This window comes from Vigna unguiculata, chromosome 1 (assembly GCF_004118075.2).
Source record: "Vigna unguiculata cultivar IT97K-499-35 chromosome 1, ASM411807v1, whole genome shotgun sequence".
Taxonomy (NCBI): Eukaryota; Viridiplantae; Streptophyta; class Magnoliopsida; order Fabales; family Fabaceae; genus Vigna; species Vigna unguiculata.
In genome coordinates this window covers 13,863,141-13,889,927 of record NC_040279.1, presented here as the reverse complement: position 1 = coordinate 13,889,927, position 26,787 = coordinate 13,863,141, and the positions used below count along the sequence as shown (strand labels likewise).

The 26,787-nt window shown below is 36.7% G+C and overlaps 1 long non-coding RNA gene and 1 pseudogene across 6 annotated transcripts; both read left to right on the top strand.

Annotated features, from left to right (window-relative positions):
* The first annotated feature begins 2,267 nt into the window (after nucleotides 1-2,267).
* LOC114163197 lies at nucleotides 2,268-6,058 on the top strand. Of its 6 annotated transcripts, none has more exons than XR_003599382.1 (8): nucleotides 2,268-2,386; nucleotides 2,665-2,726; nucleotides 3,048-3,192; nucleotides 3,472-3,625; nucleotides 3,915-3,984; nucleotides 4,148-4,400; nucleotides 4,932-5,055; nucleotides 5,815-6,058. It is a non-coding gene; the product is annotated as an uncharacterized LOC114163197 (long non-coding RNA). The 6 variants fall into 6 exon arrangements; XR_003599384.1 differs by adding an exon at nucleotides 4,775-4,824 and having other exon boundaries at nucleotides 2,268-2,726; nucleotides 4,148-4,279; XR_003599383.1 differs by lacking the exon at nucleotides 2,665-2,726.
* A 13,994-nt stretch (nucleotides 6,059-20,052) lies between these two features.
* LOC114188446 lies at nucleotides 20,053-26,053 on the top strand (annotated as a pseudogene).
* The last annotated feature ends 734 nt before the right edge of the window (nucleotides 26,054-26,787 follow it).

Here is a 26,787-nt window from a genome sequence, read left to right as displayed (position 1 = left end):
ATTTTAAAAATAATTAAAAATTATTATTATATAAGTTTGATTTATCGTAGAAAAAAATATGAAAATGTAAAAATGAAAATAACATATTTTAATAAAAAAAATTTAAAAGATAATGTAATGAAAAAATTTATAATTAAAAATTACTTTTTAAACCTTATGTTATAACAATTTTCAAATTTTCGTGATTAGATATTTTTCTAAAAATAATTTGAAAGTCATATTTTTACATCATTTTCATAATTAAGCTGAAAATTAAATTGCGGACGTCACTGTAATCTTGATATCACCTTCAAACCAAGACATAACAGACATGATTTAAAAATAGAAGAATTTTCCTCTTCCTTCCCCTCTCTCTCCCTCAAGGTTGATTGGATGGAGAGGGAGAGGATGACATCAAGTGGATTACAGTGTGAAGTTTATCTTGTTCATTGTTCACTTTAAGTGGATTAAAAGTGAAACTGGGTGGATTAAGAGTAAAGTTTGTTCAAGTTTGTGAGTGATTTGATGGATGTGATAGATTAAAACTTATATTTAAATCATAAAAAAACAAGATTACCAAATTGTACTTTATTTTAAAAATAATTAAAAATTATTATTATATAAGTTTGATTTATCGTAGAAAAAATATGAAAATATAAAAATGAAAATAACATATTTTAATAAAAAAATATTTAAAATATAATGTAATAAAAAATTTTATAATTAAAAATTAGGTTTTAAACCTTATGTTATAACAATTTTCACATTTTCGTGATTAATTATTTTTGTAAAAATAATTTGAAAGTCATATTTTTAGATCATTTTCATAATTAAGATGAAAAATAAATTGCGGACATCATTGTAATCTTGATATCACCTTCAAACCAAGACATAACAGACATGATTTAAAAATAGAAGAATTTCCCTCTTCCTTCCCCTCTCTCTCCCTCAAGGTTGATTGGATGGAGAGGGAGAGGATGACATCAAGTGGATTAGAGTGTGAAGTTCATCATGTTCATTGTTCACTTTAAGAAAGTGAAACTGGGTGGATTAAGAGTAAAGTTTGTTCAAGTTTGTGAGTGATTTGATAGATGTGATAGATTAAAACTTATATTTAAATCATAAAAAAACAAGATTACCAAATTGTACTTTATTTTAAAAATAATTAAAAATTATTATTATATAAGTTTAATTTATCGTAGAAAAAATATGAAAATGTAAAAATGAAAATAACATATTTTAATAAAAAAATATTTAAAATATAATGTAATAAAAAATTTTATAATTAAAAATTAATTTTTAAACCTTATGTTATAACAATTTTCACATTTTCGTGATTAATTATTTTTGTAAAAATAATTTGAAAGTCATATTTTTACATCATTTTCATAATTAAGATGAAAAATAAATTGCGGACATCATTGTAATCTTAATATCACCTTCAAACCAAGACATAATAGACATGATTTAAAAATAGAAGAATTTCCCTCTTCCTTCCCCTCTCTCCCTCAAGGTTGATTGGATGGAGAGGGAGAGGATGACATCAAGTGGATTAGAGTGTGAAGTTTGTGTTGTTCACTTTAAGTGGATTAAAGGTGAAACTGGGTGAATTAAGAGTAAAGTTTGTTCAAGTTTGTGAGTGATTTGATGGATGTGATAGATTAAAACTTATATTTAAATCATAAAAAAACAAGATTACCAAATTATACTTTATTTTAAAAATAATTAAAAATTATCATTATATAAGTTTGATTTACCGTAGAAAATATATGAAAATGTATAAATGAAAGTAACATATTTTAATAAAAAAATATTTAAAAGAAAATGTAATAAAAAAAATTATAATTAAAAATTACTTTTTAAACCTTATTTTATAACAATTTTTAAATTTTCGTGATTAATTATTTTTGTAAAAATAATTTGAAAGTCATATTTTTACATCATTTTCAAAATTAAGCTGAAAAATAAATTGTGGACATAATTGCAATCTTGATATCACCCTCAAACCAAGATAATAGACATGATTTAAAAATAGAAGAATTTCCCTATTTCTTCTTTTCTCTTCCTCAAGGTTGTTGATTGGATAGGGAGGAATAGGACAGTAAAAAAAAACTAATTTTTATTAGTGTGTTTTTTGTTGAGGTTATACTTAACCGCTAAAAAAGAATGTTATTTCTGTTATTTTATTCTAACCGCAACAAATTTATATTATTTAAATATTTTTAAGTTTTTTTTAAGATGTAATTTGAATATTTCACAATCGGTTCTTTGTCTTGTGTATCGTCTTCTTCGTCTCTTTGCCTGGTTTTACTTCTTGAGCTCATAAGTAATGGTCTCTCGCTTGTTTATTCAATTTGTTTTCTAAAGTTTTCAGAAGCTTCTGAAATTTCTGCAACCATACAAAGAGGTATGTGATACTGTTATTTTTTCTTTCAAATTTCATGTGAAATTTCTCATCTTCCTCTAAAGCAATTTGACCTATTTGTTATTGTCTTCGTAAAACAGTAGTAATTTTCTACTCTACTCTTTTTTTTTTTTTATTTAGTGTCATTGTTTGTAACTTTCAATTCTATTGATTTGTTTTTTTTCATTTTGAAACAAAAAATCTAATCACGAATAAGCATGGGTTTACGGTGAGAAATTTTGCTACTGAAACCCTAATCAAGGCTAAGTATGGATTTGTAGTGAGAAATGCGACGTGCGTCGCCATACGCTACACCTAGAGCTGAAATTTTGTCAAATCACAAGTAAGTTGTCGAATCCAACTACAACCTATATTGGATTGATGCATTATTGTGTCTATAATGTGTATTTTGGGGCCATTTGTGTTGTTTCTACATATTTTCAAAGAACACGTAGTCTTATGATGCTAGTTAAGCTTACTGAAAAATAAATGTATAATGCAGAAGAGAATGCTACTGGATAGTGTGAACTTGGTCAAATAGAGTCTCAATGTTTGATTTTTTTTCTCCATTATGTATTATGATTTTCTCGTTTGATCTCATAATACAACTATCTTTGATTTAATTTAAGCATAAATATATAATGTGAAGCTCTTTTTATTGCAGTTTAATGATCATGGTTTACCTTAGTGCCCATTAGTTGACGTATACAACTTACATCATAATTTAAGGGCAACAAGATATAAAACAAGGATAATGTGCACCTAGAGCATGTGGATTTGTCTCTCAAGTGCAAGCTACGAGAGCAGATGTGAGTCTTGTCTTAATAGACCCTTTTCCAGATTGAAATTGTATGTTTTAATGGTTGTTTTATTCTTGAACTCAAAATTTGATTTACAAAATTCATTTAGATGGTGAGAAGTACTTCGTTATTGAATTTTATGCACTTTATTCCCTCTAAACTTTGAGGTAGAATCTTAGTAAGATAAGACAAGGACTAAGGAATCCATTTATATTATACATGTATGAGTGATTTATGTATGATGATGGTGTTTAATTTCTCTATTAATAGTGATATGGTTTTGATTAGAGTTGGACCATCAGGGCTAGTAGCAGCTAGGGAGTTGAGAAAAGAGGGTTACAGGGTGGTTGTGTTAGAGAAGAATCATGATGTTGGAGGGCAGTGGCTTTATCAGGCAAATGTGGAAGAAGAGGACCATTTAGGGAGAAAGCCTTTTCTAAAGGTGCATAACAATATCTATGAATCTATTTATCTGTAACACCCTGTATCTATTTATCTCTAACACCCTGCATCTATTTATCTCTAATACCATGTATTATATCTCTAACACCCTGCATCTATTTATCTCTAATACCATGTATTATATCTAATAACACCCTGTATCTATTTATCTCTAACACCATGCATCTAGTCATTCATTTGTTTCATGCCAAAGAAAATATTAGATTATGTTCATATAATGCTAAGCTTAATCATAATTTTTCTTTGTTTTTGTCCATCTAATGCTCAAGAATGGATACATGGAAAAGAAAACAAATGCATAGTCACATATATAGGACCCCAAAACCATTCAATAATGAGGTATGTGCCTTATGTAATCTCTTTATTTTCAATAATTTGATCGGAGCATGAACTTTGCATACTGAAACATGCCCATGTGAATTAGCTTAAATATGATAAATATTCTTAAACTTTCATATTTTATAAGTCTTAAACTTAACAGAGGCATTTTTTCATGCAACAGATTGTGGTGGTGGTTGGAAATTCTTTGAGTGGGCAAGGAATATCAATAGTGCTTGTGGAAGTAGCAAAGAAAGTCAACATGAGTTTCAGATCTCACTACAAGGCATATCAATAGATTTATTTTTGTCATCTTGTATCCTTGAATTGTATATAATGCATGAATCATTGTGACTTTTCTTCCCAACTCACTTCAAGGAAAGACTAACCGATAAGATTCTGAAAGTCATTCGTTTAAAGCAAGCTCTTGCCATTTTGTAAGTATACTAATACTAAACATATGTTGTTTGATGTTATGTTTCTGAAAATTAATAAAATATTGCAGGAAGTGTTGTAAACATGTTTATGCAATTAGGAAATTATAGGTAAACCATTTTCTGAAGTTTATCATTTTCCATAATATATATACATATATATATATATATATATATATATATATATATATATATATATATATATATATATATATATATAAAATGTTATTGCCACCTAGATTTCCACTAAATAATAACCCTATTGGCTAAGCCAATCATGTCTGATATAAAGTTCTAATTGCCAATTGAGATGTGTGTTTCATTCAATCTACGAGAAGATTAATTCATGGTTTGCCTTAGTTCCTTAAATACCGTAGACATTTCTTTTCTAATTATAGTGTTTGAGGAACACACCAACTTAATTAAGGTAGGCTTCATGGTCCATAAATTGTTTACTGTAACTATAGTAAATGTGCTATTGGAGATTTTATATCAACGCAATATGGGATTTGAATTCTGATACTATTGGTGCAGGTGCATATGAATGTTGTGTAGTGATTAAATCAAATGATGTGGCTATTGCAATAGTAGAGAAAGTGGCTAAGGGTGCTATCACCAAACTTCTTGTTGGAGCTTTATCGTGTGGCATATTTGAAAGGTATTTATTGATATATTGATATATAGTTCAATAAACCAGTTCTGCTAGTTAATATGTGTCACAACTGTAAAAAATCTTGCTTACTAGAGACATTAATATGAAACTAGTTAATGCAACATCTGCGATGTGGGATATGGCATATGAATAAAACAAGAGTATGAAAATTGGAGAAATGTGAATGGTGCATGAGTACGTTAGAAAAGAGATAAATAAAGGTCAAACATCAATGAGCAAATTCAACATACCTAGTGAACACTTTTATCCTAAGCCTGTTTACAATGTAATGAAAAAAAGTAACAAAGCCAGTAAATTGAAAACCTTTTCCACTAAAATTATGTGCACAAGGTGTCTTACTGTCATTTATGTTATATGAGCACTTCTAGTTTTGTGATCTGCCATTTTAATTGAATGAATGACTGGGGTAAAAAGGGTTTGTAAAATAATAGAGCACGTAAGAGGTGGAAACAAATGTCTGTGGTATAGGTTGAATATTTTAAATTCCCAAAGGGGCTTTGTGATTTACATTTCAAATTTTCAACATGCATAACAAGGAATAGAAGAGTCATCCAACAATTTTTAATGAATATACTACATTTGTCTGTACATAGATTTTGGGAAGGATTGTATTCTTGTGTAGAGAAGATTTGAAGAGTTCTGTTATTCAGGAGCATATAAATAGATTCTAGAAGGGGTTGCGGCAAGCGACCTTCTTTTATAAGGATTTTGATGTTAATGATGTTAAATTTGATGTAAATAAAGATGTGGTTGATGGTATACTTGTGGATGAGGTGGAGTCTAGCCTTGAGGAGGATGTGGGGAAGATGGCGGAGGCGGAGAAAGTAGATGCAAATCCTGATGATGCTGGGGATGCGAAAGATGCTTAATAGGGGCGACTTAGGATTCATATTTGAATATTTTCAATTTGACTTTGATTCTAAGTCTGTATTGATCCGTACATTTTCTATATTTTCGTTAATCCGTACACTATCTTCTTTATCGTTAATGTCATGGTTATTCTTGGTATGTTTGTTGTTGTGTGATGCCGATGGGATATGTTATAGGGACGTGCGGAATGATGTTTTTGTAAATGTGTTTTGACGTAGGCCGAAATTGGTTATAGTTCGTTTTAATTTGGGAAGTAGTTCAATGTTTTGGGGTGCGATTGTTGTAATAGTTGTAAGTTAAGGGTGTTCGACCCAGGCCGCTTACTTATGGTAAGGGTGGGGAACTTAAACGAATTGAAATTAAGTTAAGGGTGTTCAACCTAGGCCTCCTACTTATGGTAAGGGTGGGGAACTTTAAATGAATTGAAATTAAGTTAAGGGTGTTCGACCCAGGCCACTTACTTGTGGTAAGGGTGGGGAACTTAAACGAATGAAAATTAAGTTAAGGGTGTTCTACCCAGGCCGCCAACTTGTGGTAAGGATGGAGAACTTAAACGAATTGAAATTAAGTTAAGGGTGTTCGACCCATGCTGCCTAGTTGTGGTAAGGGTGGGGAACTTTAAATGAAAGGAAATTAAGTTAAAGGTGTTCAACCCAGGCTGTTTACTTGTGGTAAGGGTGGGGAACTTAAACGAATTGAAATTAAGTTATGGGTGTTCGACCCAGGCCGCCTACTTGTAGTAAGGGTGGGGAACTTAAACGAATTGAAATTAAGTTAAGGGTGCTTGAACCAAGTCTCCTACTTGTGGTAAGGGTGGGGAACTTAAAAAAATTGAAATTAAGTTAAGGGTGTTCGACCTAGGCCGTTTACTTGTGGTAAGGGTGGGGAACTTAAACAACAATGTGAAAGATGGATGAAGAGATGAACATGTAATCAAGAACCCTATACTTTATTCATAATTTATTGGGGTGCCTCGTTAAAAACTCCTTGGCCAAAACCCTCCTTAGGGAAAAATGCCAGGTGAGGAAAAAGAGTACACCCAAGGTTACAAGTATTCTGTACAACAAGTTTTCAAGCTGAAGTAAAATTTGAGATGGGACACGTTCCTTGTGTTTGGTATTTCTTCGCATGTTAGTTGTTCTAGTTTGTAAGCGCCACCCCCGGTATCCTCGCGTATTCGGTATGGGCCATCCCAATTGGCAGAGAATTTGCCATCCTTCTTTCTCGCGCTGCTGGCCATTCTCCAAACTAGGTCTCTTGCGGTGAATGATCGTGGTCATAAATTTGCGTTGTAATTTCTAACCGCTTTCTATTTAGCTGCTAAGTTGCGTATTTGAGCTTTCTCTCTCAATTTAGATAGGAGGTTGAGGTGGGTGTACATGTTTTGATGGTTTTTCTCCGGATCGTATAGTTCTCGGCATAAAGATGGTTTGCCAATTTCTACCGGTATCATGGCCTTCGCACCGTATACTAGACTGAAAGGGGATTCATTTGTTGATGATTAGGGGTACACCTGTAGGCCCACAGTACTTCCACTAATTCTTCTAGCCATCGTCCTTTGGCGCTATCTAACCATTTGCGTAACTCTACTAGTATGACTTTGTTGGCTGCCTCGACCTGCCCATTGGTCTGCGGATGCTCGACAGAGCTGGTTACATGTTTGATGTCGAGACCGGCGTAGAACTTAGCGAGCTCTTTGTCTATGAATTGTCGGCCATTGTCGGTTATGATTGTATGTGGGACGCCATATCGGCATATGATATCTTTCCAAACGAACTGCTAGACTTGTTGGGTCGTAATGGTGGCTAATGGTTTGGCTTCTATCCACTTGGTGAAGTAATCGATGGCTACTATGAGGAATTTTACTTGGCCTTTTCCTGGGGAAAGGGGTCGAGGATGTCTATTCCCCATTTGGTGAAAGGCCATGGGGAGAGTATGGAATGAAGTTGTTCTTGCTTTTGGTAAATGAGGTTGCCATGTTTTTGGCAGCGTATGCACTTTTTGACGAAAGTGTCGCAATTTGCCTCCATGGTTGGCCAAAAGTAACCGGCGAGGAGGATTCTGGTGGCCATGGTGCATGCGCCGGAATGATATATGCATATGCCTTCATGTAATTCTTTTATGATGTATTGGGCTTGTTCGGCTGTGACACATTTGAAGAGTGGCTGGCCGTATCCCCGCTTTTATAAGTCATCTCCAATCATGGTATACCTGAGGCTTTAGCTAGCCAACTCTTGTTGGCATCAGGTGCGGGGTTACCGATTCAGAGGTACTGGATGTAGGGAGTTGTGCAATTGTCGGCTTGGTTATGGGTTAGGTTAAGGCAAGTGTTTGTTGTGGAAGGTGTGGATAGTGTTTGTGTTAGGAGTGATCGGTGTCAGCTTTTTAGCTTAGAGTTGGCCATATTAGATAATATGTCGGCTCTGACATTTTCATATCTGCAGATGTGTTGGATGCATACTCGTTCAAAAGCATATTGGATGACGTTTCAGACCAGGTGATAATATTGCAGGAGGGTTGGGTCTTTGATCTAGAATTCGTCATTTAGATGGCCCATTGTGAGTTTAGAATCAGTTTTGCACGTAAGCGTTTTGACGCCGACTTCGCGAGCGAGGGATAGGCAGGTGAGGATGGCTTCGTATTCGACTTGGTTGTTGGATGTCCTCAAGGCAAAGTGGAGGGATTTTCGATAAGGATGTCGTTGGGGCCTTTTAGGACAATGTCGACACGTGCCCCCTTTTGATTTGAAGAACCATCAACGTTAAGTGTCCACTGGTCTTCTTCGGGGGTTTGTTGCAGGTCGTTGACGAAGTCTAGGAGGCATTGAACTTTGATGGGGTCGTGGGGTTCATAATGGATGTTGAACTCGGATAATTCTACGACCCAGGATGACATGCGGCCGACAAGGTCTGGCTTTTGGAATATCTTCTGGATGGGGTAATCGATTTTGACGATGATGTTGTGGTTTTGGAAATAGGGGCGTAGGCGTCGCGCTGCGTGTACTAGGGATAAGGCTAATTTCTCCACCATTTGGTATCTGATTTCGGGACCCTGTAAGGTTCGGCCGACGAAGTATACAGGGTGTTGAGTGCCATCAACATCCTGAACTAGCACGGCGCTAACGATGTGATCCGTGACGGTGATGTAGACAAGGAGGGGTTGATGAGTTTCTGACTTATGGAGGATGGATGGTGATGTTAGAGTGTTTTTGAGGTTCTAAAAAACTTGTTCACATTCGTCGTTCCATGAGAACCTGGCCAATTTCTTGAGTAGTTTAATGATGGGTTGGGTTTGCTCGGCCAATTTAGGAAGGAAGCGGGAAATGGCGGTTAGAAGGCCGATGAGGCGTTGTACTTCTTTGACACTGTTAGGACTTCGCATCTCAAAGATGGCATTGCATTTTTCGGGGTTAGCTTCTATGTCGTGTTGTTTTAGCATGAAGCCGAGGAATTTACCACGATTGATGCCAAAGACGCATTTGTCGGGGTTGAGGCGAAGGTTGTATTGTCATAATGCGGAAAATACTGCCGATAAGTCCTGAGCGTGTTGGTGATGTCTCGGGGATTTGACAACCATGTCGTCGACGTATACTTCGACACATTTGCCCATTAAATGGTTGAAGACTTTACCCATCAGTCGTTGGTAGGTTGCCCCTGCGTTTTTGAGACCAAACGACATAACTTTGTAAAAGTAATTGGCGTCGTCTGTGATGAAAGTGGTCTTGGTCATGTCAGTTGTGGCCATCGGTATCTGATTATATCTGGAGTATGCATCTAGGAAATTGAGGACCTTGTTGTCGGCAACACCGCCAACGACCCGATCAATGTTGGGTAAGGGGTAGGCGTCCCTAGGGCAGGCCTTATTAAGATCTGTGTAATCAACACACATTCGCCATTTACCGTTAGCTTTTTTTACCAGAACAACATTGGAGAGCCAGGTAGTGTAGTGGGCTTCTTCGATAAAACCTGCGCTGAGTAATTTTTCGGCCTCGATCTTGGCTGCTAGTCGACCTTCTTAACCAAGCTTTTGTTTCTTCTAATAAACATATCTGGTGTCTTTGTATATGGAAAGTTTGTGGACCGCGACTTGTGGGTCAACGCCGGGTAAGTCGACAACAGACCAAGCAAAGAGGTCGGCGTTGCTGATGAGGGTAGGGGTGAGTATGTCACGCTGCTCGTGTTGAAGGCCAGTGGCCATTTTGAGGGTGCGTCCATTAGGGAGTTCTAGGGGTAGAGTTTCATCAACAGACTCGAGGCGTGCGTCGCAGCCTACTTTGGGGTCGAAATCATTACCAGATAAAGAGATGTCAAAGCTAGGTGGACGTTCAATGTTGTGTGTTTGAAGGATGGGTAGTTGTGGTCTTAGACTGGCCATGTAGCATTCTCGCGCGAGCCGTTGATTGCCGTGGATGGTAAGGATGTCTCCGGATGGGGAAGAAAATTTCATGGCCAGATGAGGTGTAGATACGACTACGCCGAGAGTGTTAAGGGATGGTCGGCCGAGAAAGACATTGTATGATGTAGGCGCGTCGACGATAAGGAAACAGATATAGATTGTCTTGGTTTGAGCGCCATCGTGAAAGACGGTATGGAGGTCGATGTAGCCGCGGGTGGAGACCTTCTCCCCTGAGAAGCCATATATGGGTTCATCGTAGGGAACCATGGCGGTAGTGGGGACCTAGAGTTTCTGGTATGTCGCCTAATAGAGGATGTCGACTGAACTCCCTTGGTCGTAGAGAACTTTCTTGACGGCATAGTATGTGCTTGATGGACTAAAGGTGGCGGAGATGTTTCTTTCTAGCTGATGAGGTGGATCCCCCAATAGCAAAGCCACCAGAGATGGTGTTAATGGTGTCGCGTAGTAGGGGGTCGGTCGGGGCGATATCAGTGCAGGTAGGTTGGGGATCATAGCTGGTGGGTTGGGTAGGACATCTATCGTGGCGAGAATCGCGGGGAGGACGTCAATGGTCAGATCATGGAGGGTGGTCGTCTCTACGAATGAAGCGGCGGAAATGGCTAGCACGAACCAATTCTTCAATCTTGTCTTGTAGTGCTTTGCATTCGTCTGTGGTGTGGCCATTGTTACGGTGATAGCGACAATATTTAGTCATGTCAGCGTTGGGGGGAGTGGACGTCTTTCGTGGTGGTGGGATGAGGTCGGTCTGAAGAGCTTCATCAAGGAGACGAGATCGAGGAACATTCACGGGTGCGTATTTGGTGAAGCGAGGTTGTCGGGGTTCCCTGGGTCTGGGATCAAGTCGTGAAGGTTGTTTAGGGGGGTGGCCATGGAGGATGTGTAGTCGTTGCAGAATTTGGTGTGGAGAGTTTGCATCTCTTCCATGCGGATGTAGTCCGCGGCACGGAGCTTCAGTTCATGCATGGAGGCGGGTGGGTGTAGGTAGACGTTGTTGGAGAAGGGGCTGGGTTTGAGTGTCAGTGACATACACTGAAGTATCATCTCCTGGTTAAAGTGTGGTGTGCGGAGGGCAACCTTACTGAAGCGATCGATGAAAGCCAGAAGCGTCTCGTCTTGTTCCTGTTCGACGCCAAGAAGAGGGATGGTTGTGGTTTGATGTGGGCACCTGCCGGCGAAGTGAGTAGTGAACATGTTGGAGAGGGTGTCGAAGCAGTCGGTGGAGTATGGTGGTAGGGTGGTAAACCATTTAGGGGCGGGGCCTTTGAGGGTGGTAGGAAAGGCCTTGCAGAAAACGGCATCGTGAGAAGTGTAGAGGGTGACATGGGTGATATAGACTTTGAGGTGCTCGTTGGGGTCGGTCTCACCTGTATAACGGTCTAGTGTGAAAGGTTCCCACTAGGCAGGGAGAGGGGTGTTGGCGATGAAATCAGTACAAGGGTGGCGACGCCTGGGTTGTGGGAATGGTAGCGGGTGAGGGGGGATGGGATGGTGGATAAGGGTAGGAAAGGTTGATGTGAAGTTTTGAGCTGGGATATGGGTGGTGGGAAGGGTGGGAGGGAAGTTGTAAGGTGGGATGTGGGTGGTGGGGAGGGCGGCGGCGGGGGTAGGTGCCGCAGTGTTTCTTGGGAGGGTGGGTTAGAAGTGTGTATTATGGGTTGAGAGGATGGGAGTCTGTTGAGTGGTGGTGAAGGTGTGCGGAGTATGATTCTACTCGTTTTCTTCTTCAGTAGGCTGGAAAGCTGGGGACTTTGCGGCGTCAGATGTTTCCTTGGCCTTTCCCTTTCGGGTGGGATCGGCCTCAATCTTTCTCCTTAGACGTGAGTTTTCCTGTCTAAGTGCCTCCATTTTGTCAACATTCAATTTCGTTCGAGCAAATGATGTTGTTTTAAAAATAAAATATATAAAAAAATATAAAAAAGTAAAAAATAAAATATATATAAAATAAAATAACAATAATAAAAATAAAATAAAAATAAAATTATATATATATATATATATATATATATATATATATATATATATATTCAAAAATAAGTGTTACATAAAAAAAGAAGATAATAAATAATAAATTGTTAAAAAAATAATAATAAATAAAAGTTAAATAATAAAAGATTTTAAATTTATGTTTTTAAACGTTAAGTAAAATAATCTTTTTGTTTATATATATATATATATATATATATATATATATATATATATATATATAATTAAAAAATATATTTTCGTTTTTAATTAATTAATAAATTCATAAATTAAAAATTAAAAATAAAAATTAAAAATAAAAATTGTGGATTGGAGGGAACATTTTTTTTCTTCTATCCCAACTTCTTCCAACTGCTGTCCACCCCATCTACTAATGAAGTTAACACAAGAACCAGGGGGTTACCACACACACACGTTAATTTCATCATAAAAATATTCTCTACATATTTTTGGCACCATGGCTATGCAACTTTTTTATTGAAATCATTGAATTCAGAATTGCAACAAAAGAGAACCAATTGGTAAACCAACAATTTTTGGAATCAAAGGCAGAATTGCAAAAGAGGTACGCATTTTCTATCTTCAAACCTTTTGAATGTTGTATGATGTTCTGAGTTGAGGCTTTTGATTGATTGATTATATGCCGGTAAAAATAATTGAAATAGTTTCATATCACAAAAATACTTCTCTGTTCTTTTTTTTACAATGCAAATCAATTAAATAATGAAATAGAAAGAAGTAGAAAGGAGTGGATTTGTCACTGGAAAATAAAATTCAGCGGTGAACATTGTCATTCTGTGAAGTGTAATGTTGGTGTCGGTTTTAGTAAGTGTTGGTTCACGGTGGTCACCGGCGTTGCTGTGGTGGTCACGACAAGAGAGATAGCGAGCCATGGTTGAACCAGTGTTGGATTCTGGGGTGATGCGATGTGAGAAGGTGTTGGAGTTGGTAACGTCATTTGATGGCATTAGGGGTTGCCGCCGTTGTTGGCCTTTCGCCGTCGTTGTTGGCCGTTCACCGTCGGTGGTGGTCCGCTTGTGGGTCTCGAACAGGGACGGTCATGGTGTTTGGGTGGTGACCGCGGGAGGTAGGAGACGAAGTAAGAGTTGCGTTTTTTATATATGGCTTTAGGGTTTGTTTAAGTTTTTTCTTCTTGTATCACCATAGTTCATTCACGCACTCGCTCTTCTTTTATTAAAGTTAGCAGGTTTAAGTTTTTACTTCAGGCACCACCATAGTTCATTCACGCACCCCCTCTTCTTTTATTAAAGTTAGCAGATTTAAGTTTTTTACTTCATGCACCACTATAATTCATTCACGCACCACCTTTGTTTTAATTAAGGTTAGCATATTTAAGTTGTTTCTTCACGCACCTCCAGATTTCAGTTTATGCACCCTTGCTTTTAATATTGGATTTTGTTTATTTATTTGCTTCATGCACTCTCCAATGTAATAACCTCACACCCCTTTCATTAAGTTTTAGTTTACTTTACGTACATGCGTTTTCACTAAGCACACACCCATTTCCTTTATTTTCTTCTTAGATATAATGGTTTACTTTACTTTATGCACCCCGCGTTTTACTTTAATGCACCCCGCGTTTACTTTATGCACCCCGCATTTTTCTTTATGTATCACGTTTCTGCGTTTTTTAAGTAAATTTCACATTTCAATCACGTCATTTTCAAAAAATAATAAAAATATTTTAAATTGAAATAAAAATTAAAATAATTTTCAAAAATAAGAATAAATAAAAATTTAAAATTATTTTCTTTATTCTTTGTTTTGGTGTCTAATCAGCCGCTCGCGTCGTACGAAACTTTCTTTTAAAATGCAAAAATATTAAAAATTGCTTTTGGTGTCTAATTGATCGTTCGCCGCACAGTACACTTCTTTTAAAAATATAAAAATATAAAAATTATTTTGGTGTCTAATCGGCCGCTCGTGTCGTACGACACTTTCTTTTAAAATGCAAAAATATTAAAAATGTTTTTGGTGTCTAATTGACCGTTCGCATCACATGACACTCTCTTTCTTGTCAATAAATAAGTTATAAAGAGGTGTTTGATGTCTAATCGACCGTTCGCATCGCACGACACTTCTTTTTAAATAAAAATTATAAAAATAGTTTTGGTATCTAATTGACCGCTCGCGTCGCACGATACTTCTTGATGAGTACGTATTTTTGCCCTCATTTAATGTTTAATTCTGGGTATTTAATTGAATTTGTGTGCCTAAAGAGTGATTTAATTGATAATTCTGATAATTAGGTTGTTTGAGCTTGTGTGATAAAAATGTCTTAAAAAGTTATTTTTAGCTGCATAAATTATTTTTGGATATTTTAACGTTTGTTGATGCAGCTGAAGTTAAGTTTTAAGCTCATTTAGAGGTGCGGAAATAAATTGATTAAAGCTTCATGACACCTTAAAGATAAATCAAAGAATAAGAAATTATCAAAAGCACAAAAATTCAGGCCAAGCATTACATGAAGACGGCAAGAAAAGCTGAAAAAGTGAAGAAGTTTGGCTAAACCAAGAAGAGAGGAAAGAAAAATTGGACCTTGCGGTTTTCTTTATCTTTATGATAGAAGATAATTTGGGAAAATATATCTTTAGATATTTTATTTGATATTTTTAAATAATTATCTTATTTAATTATATCATAAAATATTAAAAGATAATAACTACCAAATCTTTTTAAATATGACAAGATCTTCTTGAATCTTTTTAGTTCCACAACAAACAAATATATCTTGAAGATATTGGATTATTTAGAAGATAATTTAAGGAGATTGCAAAGGGTTAATTTGGAAAATTAATACAAATACTAATTGGTGATAATTTATCATATATCTTTAAGTAATTAATTAATTTAATTATATTAGATATTGATATTATCAACCAACTATATTTGTCAAATAGTATATATCTCTCTAAATATTTTTAAATATTTATATTTATCTTTATTTTAAAAGATATTTGAGAGATTTTAGCAACAGAAAAGCCCAGTCCAATTCCTATATAAAGAGACAAGGGAGAAGCAGAAAAGACAAGCTCGGCACGTCGGAATTTAGGAACCCTTAGGGGGACCTAATTTCTTTCTTCTCTCCATTCTTCTATTTTTATTTTGTATTCCATGGATTGCTAAACTTCTTGGGTTGATTCCATTGTAATTTCATTATGGATTTTGAGGTTAGAATGAAATAATTTCTTTGTTCTTTTTATTATTGTTGAGGTTTTAATTCATCTATGTCTTTTATCTTTGAATCACGTAAAAAGTAATGATTTTAAATCTATATACATATTGATCATATGAGTTCAAGGGTTTTTAAATTTAATTAAGACTTTACTTTGATTTTATTTAAAAACTTTCATGTGATTGAATGAGTTTTTACCAATAATTGAGACTTTACTTTGATTAAAGGTATTTACTCTAACTAAAATTAATTGAGACTTTACTTTGATTAATTAAGCTTTTTATTTGATGAGGAGATAAAAGACTAGACATGATTAGGCATAGTAAATTTGATTGAGACTGTACTTTGGTTGAATTTACTGTGGATAATCTAAAAGTTCTCACTTTTAATTGAGACTGTACTTTGGTTAAAAGTGAGAACGCCAACAAATTAATTGAGACTTTACATTGATTAATTTGCAAATCTATAATAATAATTAATCGAGCAATAATCTTTAGATAACCGATGATGAATCTATTTTGAAAAAGTAATGGAATCAATCTATTTTCTTTACTATTGTTTATATCTTATTTTATCTTTTTATCTTTATCCCTCCTATTTTTATAATTTTATTTGACTAACACTTGTATAGTTTTATAAGAACTAATTTGTTAAAAATCAATTCCGTGTTCGTTGGGAGACGACTTTGGGTTACTTTACCCTTACTATTTTGTTGACTACTTTCTTAACAATACTGAAGTTGTTATAGATAAGTAGTATTAATTTGATCGCGTCAACGACAGCGTTATCACTTCTGTTTAAATAAAAATTATAAAAATATTTTGGTGTCTAATTGACTGCTCGCGTCACACGACACTTCAAAAAAATACAATATATAAAAAATGATTTTGGTGTCAATCCGGCAGCACACGTCGCATGACACTCATTTTCAAAAATGTCAAAAGACAGCTTTAAAAATTAAATATTCTAATTAAGTTTTATCAAGAACTACGTGATCCTTGATTCTCTATTGTGAATAGAGATACGTAGGAGCAGGACAAGTCCTTGTCAGGATCCCTTCCCAACAATCAAAAGGTTTTCCAAATCATTTTCAAATAATTTTATAAAGAACTACGTAGCCTTGATTTCTCATTTTTAATGAGAATACGTAGGACCAAGGTTAATCCTTGTCGAGTCCTTTTCACTCAAAAATATATTTGTTCAATTTATGTTCTTACTTTTGGGAAAAATAAATATTTAAAATAAACACATCTTTTTTGCAAATTTAATTAAAGGTACCGCCTTTGGGCAGGCGCTGTAGGGTGCTAATACCTTCCCTATGCGTAACCGACTCCCGAACCCTAAATTTGGTTTTCGCGGACTTTATGTTATTTTTATGATTTTCCATAGTTTTCCAGAATAAACTATGGTGGCGACTTCTAATCTCTTTTTCCAAATAATTTATTTTTAGTTCGTCGTCCCGTCGTGATTTAGGTTGCGACAGATGGCGACTTCACTAGGGATCGTAGAGAGTCAGGCCTATTTAATCGAATATGCGAAAGCGATGTGTTAAATTTAGATGTTTTGTTTTTCCCTTTCTCAATTTATGTATATATTCCTGTTGGTGTATGACATATTTGTGGATATTGAACCTTAGGGTAGAAAATATGTTTTTGTATGGATCTCTTTTGCAGGTGGGGGTTTAGGTTTGCGTGTTTTCTCTCCCAGCACACACTCACCTTATATTTTGTACATGACATGAGCGCGGCCCTATACCCGGGTCTGAGTAGCTTAGAATTAGAAGGGGATTGTGTAGCAGTGCCACAGTGGATGTACTTCCCAAGTGGTCATTGTGAGAACCCTAGCTAGAGTCTGTTTGCTTCATTTGATACTCTCACATCGTGTTGTTTACCAACTGTTGTGAGAAATGTCGTGAAGTGGGCCATAACTCTAGTGACATTTTATCCTTAAGACATTGGAGACTATCCTGGTGAGCACATATACATACCTTAATCCTATGATACGCTTGAACCCTATAAGGCACGAAAGAGAGATGTGTATTCCTATAATTCCTTCTCTGTTTATTTTATTTTATTTTATTTTATTTTATTTTATTTTTATTTCTTGGTTTGTGTTCTTTTCTTTGGGTTGTAATAAGTTATGTAAATTATTCATAGCATCATGTAGTCTGTAATTTTTTTTTCTTTTTTTCTTTTACATTTTCATTGTATCCATTCTAGGTAGAAAATTATAAAGCTGTGTCATTTTCTTAGAGAAGAAATGGAAATTAATAGGGAATATGGAGTTGGAGAGCATTTTGGTTCAGAGTCACTAAAAAAGAAGCAGTCAATTAGAGCAAAGGAAGGAAACTTGACTTATCTTCGAGAGTTAGTGGGGAAGATGAAGACTATCCAGAGGAACAATTTTCGAAGGAAATATGGGAATTTACTGAATCTTCTAGAGATTGATACTCAGGTTCCAGCCGTTACTGCTTTGGTCCAATACTATGATCCGCTGCTCCAATGCTTCACCTTCAAGGATTTTCAATTAGTGCCGACAGTGGAGGAATTTGGGGATATTCTAGATCTACCATTAAAAGGCAAGATTCCTTACAAGCATGCAACGCAAAATACATCTGTTTCAACACTAGTAGGAATCTTGAAGATACACCCTGCAGAGTTAGAAAGCAAAATGATTACAAAGGGAACCATCAAAGGCATTCCTCAAGGGTTTCTAGAGGGACATCTACGTCAATTGGCTGATAAAGACATGGGGGAAACCTTCATGGATGTACTGGCGCTCGTTCTTTATGGCGTCATGATTTTTCCAAGCATCAATAACTTTGTTGATCTCTCAGCCATCAATGTTTTCATAGCATATAAGATCAATGCAAAAAACCCAGTCACAGCAATTTTTGCTGATGTTTATGGAAATTTGAATATGTGTTATGAATCTAAGAAGAAGAAGTTGTCATGTTGCTTGCCAGTATTATATAAATGGTTTACTTCTCATATTAGTCCAAATTACAAGCCAACAGCTAAAGGAGCGCAAGAATGGGCGTGTTTTTTTGCTAAGTTACATAATGGAATGATCAAACGAGAGGTATCCTGGCAGCAGAGATCACATATCATACACTATGGGGAGTACCCAAATGTACCTCTAATAGGAACCAAATATTGTGTTAATTATAATCCGGTATTAGCACAAAGACAATTTGGATATCCTATACGGGGTGCACCAAATCCAGAATCTTTAGTTGTAGTGTGGAATTGCTATGGAGAAGGGACCTCTAATGATTTACTCTGGCGAATTAGAAGTGCTTGGGGCAGTGTGGTGCGTGCAGAAAAAGACTCTAGGCCATGGGTAGTAAATGAGAAGACGTCTTATCAGCAATGGGTAATGGATAGGGTTAAAGTGGTGAAGCTACCGTTCAAACCAGTTGCCTTCATGCCAGAACAACAAGATATGGAGAGTGAGGAAGTCAAAACCCTTAAGGAAGAAATAGAAAAGATGAAGTAGAAAAATGTTAAGCTTGTTAATGATCTTCAGAAAGCTCACCATGAATATATAGATCTAAAACATGACAATGAAGCCAGGATCAGAACTTGTGATGTATTAATAAAGAAGCAGAGAGAGGAAAGAAACCATCACTTTAGAGTACAACAAGATCTCGAGGCAGCTAATAAAGAGCTAGCTTTGAGAGGCAAAGAGAAGAAAGCAGTGGTATTGTCTGAACGTGAGAAAATTGCATTATGTGAAGAATTGGCGAGAGACAAAAGGGAGGCATTAAACAAGTTGCGAAATGCACAGGTTAGGATTAAGGAGATGGAGCAACAGACAGAAAAAATGACAGCAGCTTATGATGCAAAGCTAGAAGAAGAGCAGTGGTATAAAGCAGAGTTAGAAAATGACATACAGTACAAGAACAAAGAGTTTGAGAGACAGATGAAGGATACAGTATCGGCTTATGAAGCAAAAGTGGCTGAGGAGAGTTGGTATCGGGCAGAGTCGGAGGAGGAAATCAGAGATTGATAACTGAATGTGCTGAGTTAAAAGGAACTGTAGAGTATTGGAGAGGATGTTTTTCAAAGTTAGCAGCTATAGCTAACGGAGCAATTGAAGATGTACCCAGGATGTTAACTGATGCTGAGATTGCAATGCCTATATTCAATCCACCAAAAGCAATCGAAGATTTCCTCGGTTACTGTAGAGAGCTAGTAGGGGAAATGAAGAATATAGTGGCTAGAGCTCGCAGTTGATGTTTATGCTTTCTTTCTTTTTCATTGTTATGAACTTCTGAACATTGTGGATTTTTGTTTGAATCGACTACTTTATTCCGCGTTAATTTCCATTATTACTCGCAGTATTATTCACACAGCTTTATAATTTCTAGCTAGAATGTTTGCATTTGCATTTTGTCTTTTCTTTTCCTTTTTCGCACTTCTCATTTCATTTGAAATTAAACAGAAGAGTGACAGTAAGTGAATACGGCAAAGTTTTCGAGACACCCTTATAGAACTCGGGCAAATTCCAAAACAATGGAGGATTGGGAAAATGCACACGAGGAAGTGAAAGAAGAAATTAGCCAAGTGAAGGGTGAAATCAGCCAACTAAAGGATCAAATGGGTCAGATCTTGGAGGCATTGAGGACTCTGAAGAGTTCAGGAGAAAGTTCAGCAGTTGACGGTGGTACTTCCTACCCTCCAGGCTTTCATCCTCACGTATCAAGTGGACCTCCGGTTTACCCATCACATCATCTAGTGAGTCAAGGGACATCATCTCAAGCTTTTCCACCTTATGGCTTACCCCCGGGTTACACACCTCCAATGGGAGAGTATGTAGAGCAAGTTAAGAATCCGTTTTCTGGAGGTAATACAAGCATACCTGTTTCATCACCTAATGAGCAGTTCCAAGTTTCAACTGGGATGGCTGATTTTAGGAACCAGGTACGCCCAGGAGAGAATGTGGTTGGAATCACAACCTACACAGATCCTAATGTATCGATTCCACCACATGTTTCGACTGTAGGTGTGGGTTTACAAGAAAAAACACTAGCTCAAGAGATTTCATCGACTGAGAATAACAAGGGAAAGTTAGAGATATTGGAGGAAAGACTATGGGCTATTGAAGGGAATAAAAGTTATGAATTCGGTGATGCTGTAGGCTTATCTTTGGTCCCTGACGTGGTGATACCCCCTAAGTTCAAAGTGCCTGAGTTCGAGAAATGTAGGGGGACTACGTGTCCAAAAAGCCATATAACAATGTACTGTCGAAAGATGGCTGGTCATACTCATGATGAGAAATTGTTTATCCACTTTTTCCAAGATAGCCTAGCTGGGGCAGTGTTGAATTGGTACATGCATCTTGAGCCAACTCATATTCATTCTTGGGTGGATCTAGCTTATGCTTTCATAAAGCAATATAAATTTAACATGGATACAACACCAGACAGAATACAATTGCAAAATATGACAATGAAGAAAAATGAAACTTTCAAAGAGTATGCCCAGCGTTGGACAGAGATTGCTGCCCAGGTTGAGCCACCACTATATGATAAGGAGATGGTTACAATATTTGTGAATACATTACAGTCGCCATTTTATGAGCATATGATTGGGAATTGGAATATATCTTCTAATTTTGCGGACATCATCATCATTGGTGAAAGGATTGAGACTGGGATAAAAAATGGTAAAATTGCATATGGCCCGCTCGCGGCTGCAAATACCGAAAAACCAGGTTTCAATCAAAGTAAGAAAAAAGAAGTTGAAGTTCATGCCGCATCCGCATGGGATAACCGTGCACTTGTTAATTACCAAATACAGCCTGTTTCAAACAATCAGTTGCAACCTCAGAAAGCGACTGCTAGTGATAGTGAGAACCCAGGTCAAAGTACTAATACAAGAAGGGAGAGGAAGTTTATTCATTTTACTCCTATTCCTATGACATACACAGAGTTGTTACCGATGCTTCTTCGTAAATCTTTTGTTGCAATTTGCCCAATGAAGCCACAACATGGAGGGGTAAAGGGGCATTCGACAGAAAGGTGTTTTCCTCTAAAATATAAGGTACAATCTTTGATTGATGCAGGGTGGTTGACATTCAAAGAAGATAAACCCAATATTGAAAATAACCCTTTGTCGGGGCATGAGAAGACTTCAACAAATGCTATTGAGGTCAGGGAGAAAAGGTTGGTAAGAAAAGTGAGTGAAATTCGGAGCTCTATGAAATTCATTCTTGAAGCACTATTAGAAAGGGGGCTAGTAAAAGGTGAATATGATTTGAGTAATGCATGTGCATTCCATCCGGGTGCCAAACATTCTATTAATGATTCCGTGGAGTTCAAGCTAGAGTTGCAAAATCTAGTTGATAAGCATTTCCTGCAAGTTTTTCATGGAAAGAAGGATTAGGATGTATTGGCCCAAACTGATGAACAATCCAATTTAACCACGCCAGAACCTTTAGTGATTCATTTCACTAGACCTGCCCCTTCTTTCATGGAACAAGGAAGGCAATCCATAGTGATAAAAACGCCCTCCTATTTTCCTTATGAAAGTGATAGAGCTGTTCCATGGAAGTATGGAGTACATGAATTAGGTGAGGGACAACAAGTTGAAAACACTTCTGTGCATGAAGGTCCAATTGTTGAAAATATATCAGGTCTTGGTGGGATAACAAGGAGTGGCCGTTTCTTTACACCACCAGATCTAAGGAAGGAAGCATGCCATAAAAGTAAAGTAAATGATGGAATTGAAAAAGCAAAAGAGATATTAAGAGAAAAGACGATACAAGATGAAGAAGAATGCAAAAAAGATAAACAAAAAGAAATATCAGATGAAGAGGCCGGTGAATTTTTGAAATTCATACAACAGAGCGAATACAAGGTGGTGGAGCAGTTGAATCGTATGCCAGCTCGTATTTCGCTTTTGGAACTGCTCATGCATTCGACAACTCACCGAAAGTTGCTAATGAAAATACTGAGTGGGGCTCATGTTGAACAAAATATTTTGTTGGATAAATTTGAAGGGATTGTTAATAATATTACCATTAATGATTTACTTACTTTTTCGGATGATGAGATACCAGTTGAAGGAAGAGGACACAATAAAGCTCTTCATGTATCTGTTAAATGTCTCGACCATGTCATAGCTCCTGTGTTGATTGATAATGGTTCTTCCCTAAATGTGATGCCTAAGGTGACGCTGGAGAAGTTATCACGTGATAAATTCCCTATGAAGCCAAGTACTATGATTGTGAGAGCTTTTGATGGTAGCAAAAGAGAGGTGATGGGAGAAGTAGAGTTGCCAGTTCAAGTTGGTCCGTGTGTATTTCAAATAACTTTTCAAGTAATGGATATCTTACCGGCATACAGTTGTTTACTTGGTAGACCTTGGATTCATTCTGCTGGGCCTTCCACTTTGCATCAAAAGTTGAAATATGTAATGGGGGATAAGATGGTAACAGTTTCAGGAGAGGAAGATTTTCTGGTGAGTGGTCCTTCATCTGCTCGATATATTGAAACAACAGAGGAGGCTCTTGAGACGACTTTTCAAGCTTTGGAAATTGTGGGGAATACATATGTTGAACCATTTCAGATAAAGCCATATTTGTCATGTGCCTCTTTGATGATGGCAAGGGTTATGTTGAGAGAAGGTTATGAATATGGGAAAGGCCTAGGCAAAGTTGGACAGGGACCAATATTTCCACTAAAAATTGTTGAGAACAAGAACAGATACGGCCTGGGGTACAGGCCTACTAAGGAGGACAAAAGAAGATTAATGGAGGAAAAGAAAGAACGAAGCTTAGCTCGCTTGCAGGGTCGTGAGCCAAGGGTAGGAAAGATATCCATCCGTGACTTAAAGAAGAGCTTTCGTAGTGCTGGATAGATCAATGCTAATCAAGTTGTAGTTATTGAAGATGAATCTGGGGAAGGAAGTTCCAGTTTGGTGCAACCTTGTCCTCCCAACATGCAGATCGATAATTGGAAGACCGTGAATTTACCCCGTGGTGTTTAAGTTCAATCAAATGTAATGCTTGTTATTTTTATTTTGTTTTTCCCCAAAACATTCTATGATGTCTTTATGGACTGGTTCTATTTTTTGTTTTCAGTTAATGTGATGTTCAATTATGTTTTCTTTCACTATATACTTTATTTTTCTATTTATTTTCTTTTATAAATCCAAATAATGCAGATATGACAATGAATGTTTTGAAAATAATGATGTCAATATTCCTAATTTTTAGCACCTTATCGATAATATGGATGATGATCATGAAGACGATTGGGAACCTTGTTCTGAGTTGTTAAGGTTAGTGAAACAAGAAGACCGAGAAATAAAACCCTATCAAGAGATCATTGAAATACTTAATCTAGGGGATGAAAATGAGAGAAAAGAGGTTAAAATTGGTAACAACATGAGCAAGGAGGTACGAGGAAAATTATGTGATTTGTTGAAAGAGTTCAGAGATGTGTTTGATTGGTCATACCAGGATATGCCTGGGTTGGATACCGATATAGTGCAACATCAACTTCCACTTAAAGAAGAATGTCCCCCAGTTAAACAAAAGTTAAGACGAATGAAACCTGAAATGTCACTAAAGATTAAAGAAGAAGTGAAGAAGCAATTTGATGCAGGGTTTTTGGCTATAGCAAAATATCCTCAATGGGTGGCTAATATTGTCCCTGTGCCGAAAAAAGATGGTAAAGTCCGACTGTGTGTTGATTATAGGGATTTGAATCGAGCTAGCCCTAAGGATAATTTCCCATTGCCACATATTGCCATCTTGGTGGATAACACTGCTAGATTTTCCTTGTTCTTTTTCATGGATGGATTCTCCGGGTATAATCAGATTAAGATGGCACCGAAAGATATGGAGAAAACAACATTTATAACGCTTTGGGGAACATTTTGTTACAAAGTAATGCCATTTGGACTTAAAAATGCTGGGGCAACTTATCAAAGAGCGATGGTGACTCTTTTTCATGATATAATGCATAGAGAAATCGAGGTTTATGTGGATGATATGATTGCTAAATCTGAATCAGAAAATGATCACATCGTTAATTTGAGAAAATTGTTTGAGAGGTTAAGAAAGTTTAAACTCAGATTGAATCCGGCTAAATGTACCTTTGGTGTAAAGTCAGGAAAGTTATTGGGTTTTATTGTCAGTGAAAAAGGTATTGAGGTTGACCCAGATAAGGTACGAGCAATAATGGAGATGTCAGCTCCTAATACTGAAAAAGAAGTTCGAGGGTTTTTAGGCAGACAGAACTACGTTGCTAGATTCATCTCCCAATTAACCTCCACCTGTGAGCCAATATTTAGATTGTTGCGTAAGAATCAAGTTGTGGAATGGAATGAAGACTGCCAGGCAGCCTTCGATAGAATCAAACAGTATTTGCAGGATCCTCCCGTATTGCGTCCGCCGGTATCAGGGAGGCCCCTCATTTTATATTTAACTTTGTTGGATGAATCGATGGGTTGTGTTTTAGGGCAACATGATGAGACAAGGAAGAAAGAGCATGCCATTTATTATTTGAGTAAAAGATTTTCAGGTTGTGAACAAAGATATTCTATGTTGGAACGAACTTGTTGTGCATTAACATGGGCAGCACATCGTTTACGTCAATATATGTTGAGTCACACTACTTGGCTGATATCTAAGATGGATCCGATTAAGTATATTTTTGAAAAGCCTGCTCTCACTGGTAGATTGGCTCGATGGCAAATGTTGTTATCAGAATACGATATAGTCTATGTGACTCAAAAAGCCGTAAAGGGAAGCGCTTTAGCAGAATATCTGGCTCAATAGCCCATTGAAGATTATCAGTCTATGCAACCTGAATTCCCAGATGAGGACATTCTTGCCCTATTTGGACATGGAATAGGGGCAGTGCTCATCTCGCCAGAGAATCATTACATTCCGATGACAACAAGATTGTGCTTTAGTTGTACCAACAATGTTGCAGAATATGAAGCATGCGCCATGGGTATTTTGGCAGCTATCGAGTCGAAGGTGAAGGTGTTGGAGGTGTATGGTGACTCGGCATTGGTGGTTCATCAGTTAAAAGGGTAATGGGAGACTAGAGACCAAAAGTTAATCCCTTACCAATCATATATTAGAGGATTGATGAAACATTTCAATTCCATTGAGTTCTATCACATTCCACGAGAGGATAACCAATTAGTTGATGCTTTGGCCACCTTATCATCAATGTTTGAAATTAGTCAAGATGAGGAAATGCCAATGATCGAGATGAGGAGTTATGAACAACCAACATACTGTTATTTAGTGGAAGAAGAATCAGATGGTAAGCCTTGGTATTTTGATATAAAGCGCTACCTCAAAAGCCGAGAATATCCTGAAACAACTTCTGAGAATGATAAAAGAACCTTGAGAAGGTTAGCTTCAAGTTTTATTCTGAATGGGGATGTCTTGTATAAAAGAAATCATGACATGGTACTCCTCAGATGCGTCGATGCAAGAGAAGCAGGGTTGATATTAAAAGAAATTCATGAAGGAGCTTTTGGCATATGAATGGGCACTCTATGGCTAAGAAGATTTTGGTGGCAGGTTATTTTTGGTTGACTATGGAGAATGATTGTTACATGCATGTGAAAAAATGTGAAAAATGTCAGACCTATGCAGATAATATTAATATAGCTCCTACAACCTTAAATGTTCTATCTGCACCATGGCCATTTGCGATGTGGGGAATAGATAGAGCCGAAGGCGTCAAATGGACATCGTTTCATTCTGGTTGCAATTGACTATTTTACCAAAAGGGTGGAAGCAACTTCTTACGCCAATGTGACTAGAAAGGTGGTAGTAAAGTTTATAAAAAAGGAGTTGATATGTCGATATGGGTTGCTTGATAAAATTATCACTGATAATGCAACTAATCTAGATAATCAAATGATGAAAGAGCTATGTGAAGAATTCAAAATTCAACATCACAATTCGTCTCCTTATCGCCCGAAAATGAATGGGGCTGTTGAAGCTGCTAATAAGAATATAAAGAAGATCTTGTAGAAAATGGTGATTACATATAAAGATTGGCATGAAATGCTTCCCTTTGCCCTACACGGATATCGTACATCGGTATGGACCTCAACTGGTGCAACACCTTTCTCTTTGGTATATGGGATGGAAGCAGTCCTTCCTTTTGAAGTAGAAATCCTATCTCTGAGGGTGTTAATGGAAACTCAGTTAGAAGAAGCAGAATGGGTACAGGCTAGATTTGACCAACTTAACTTAATTGAAGAAAAAAG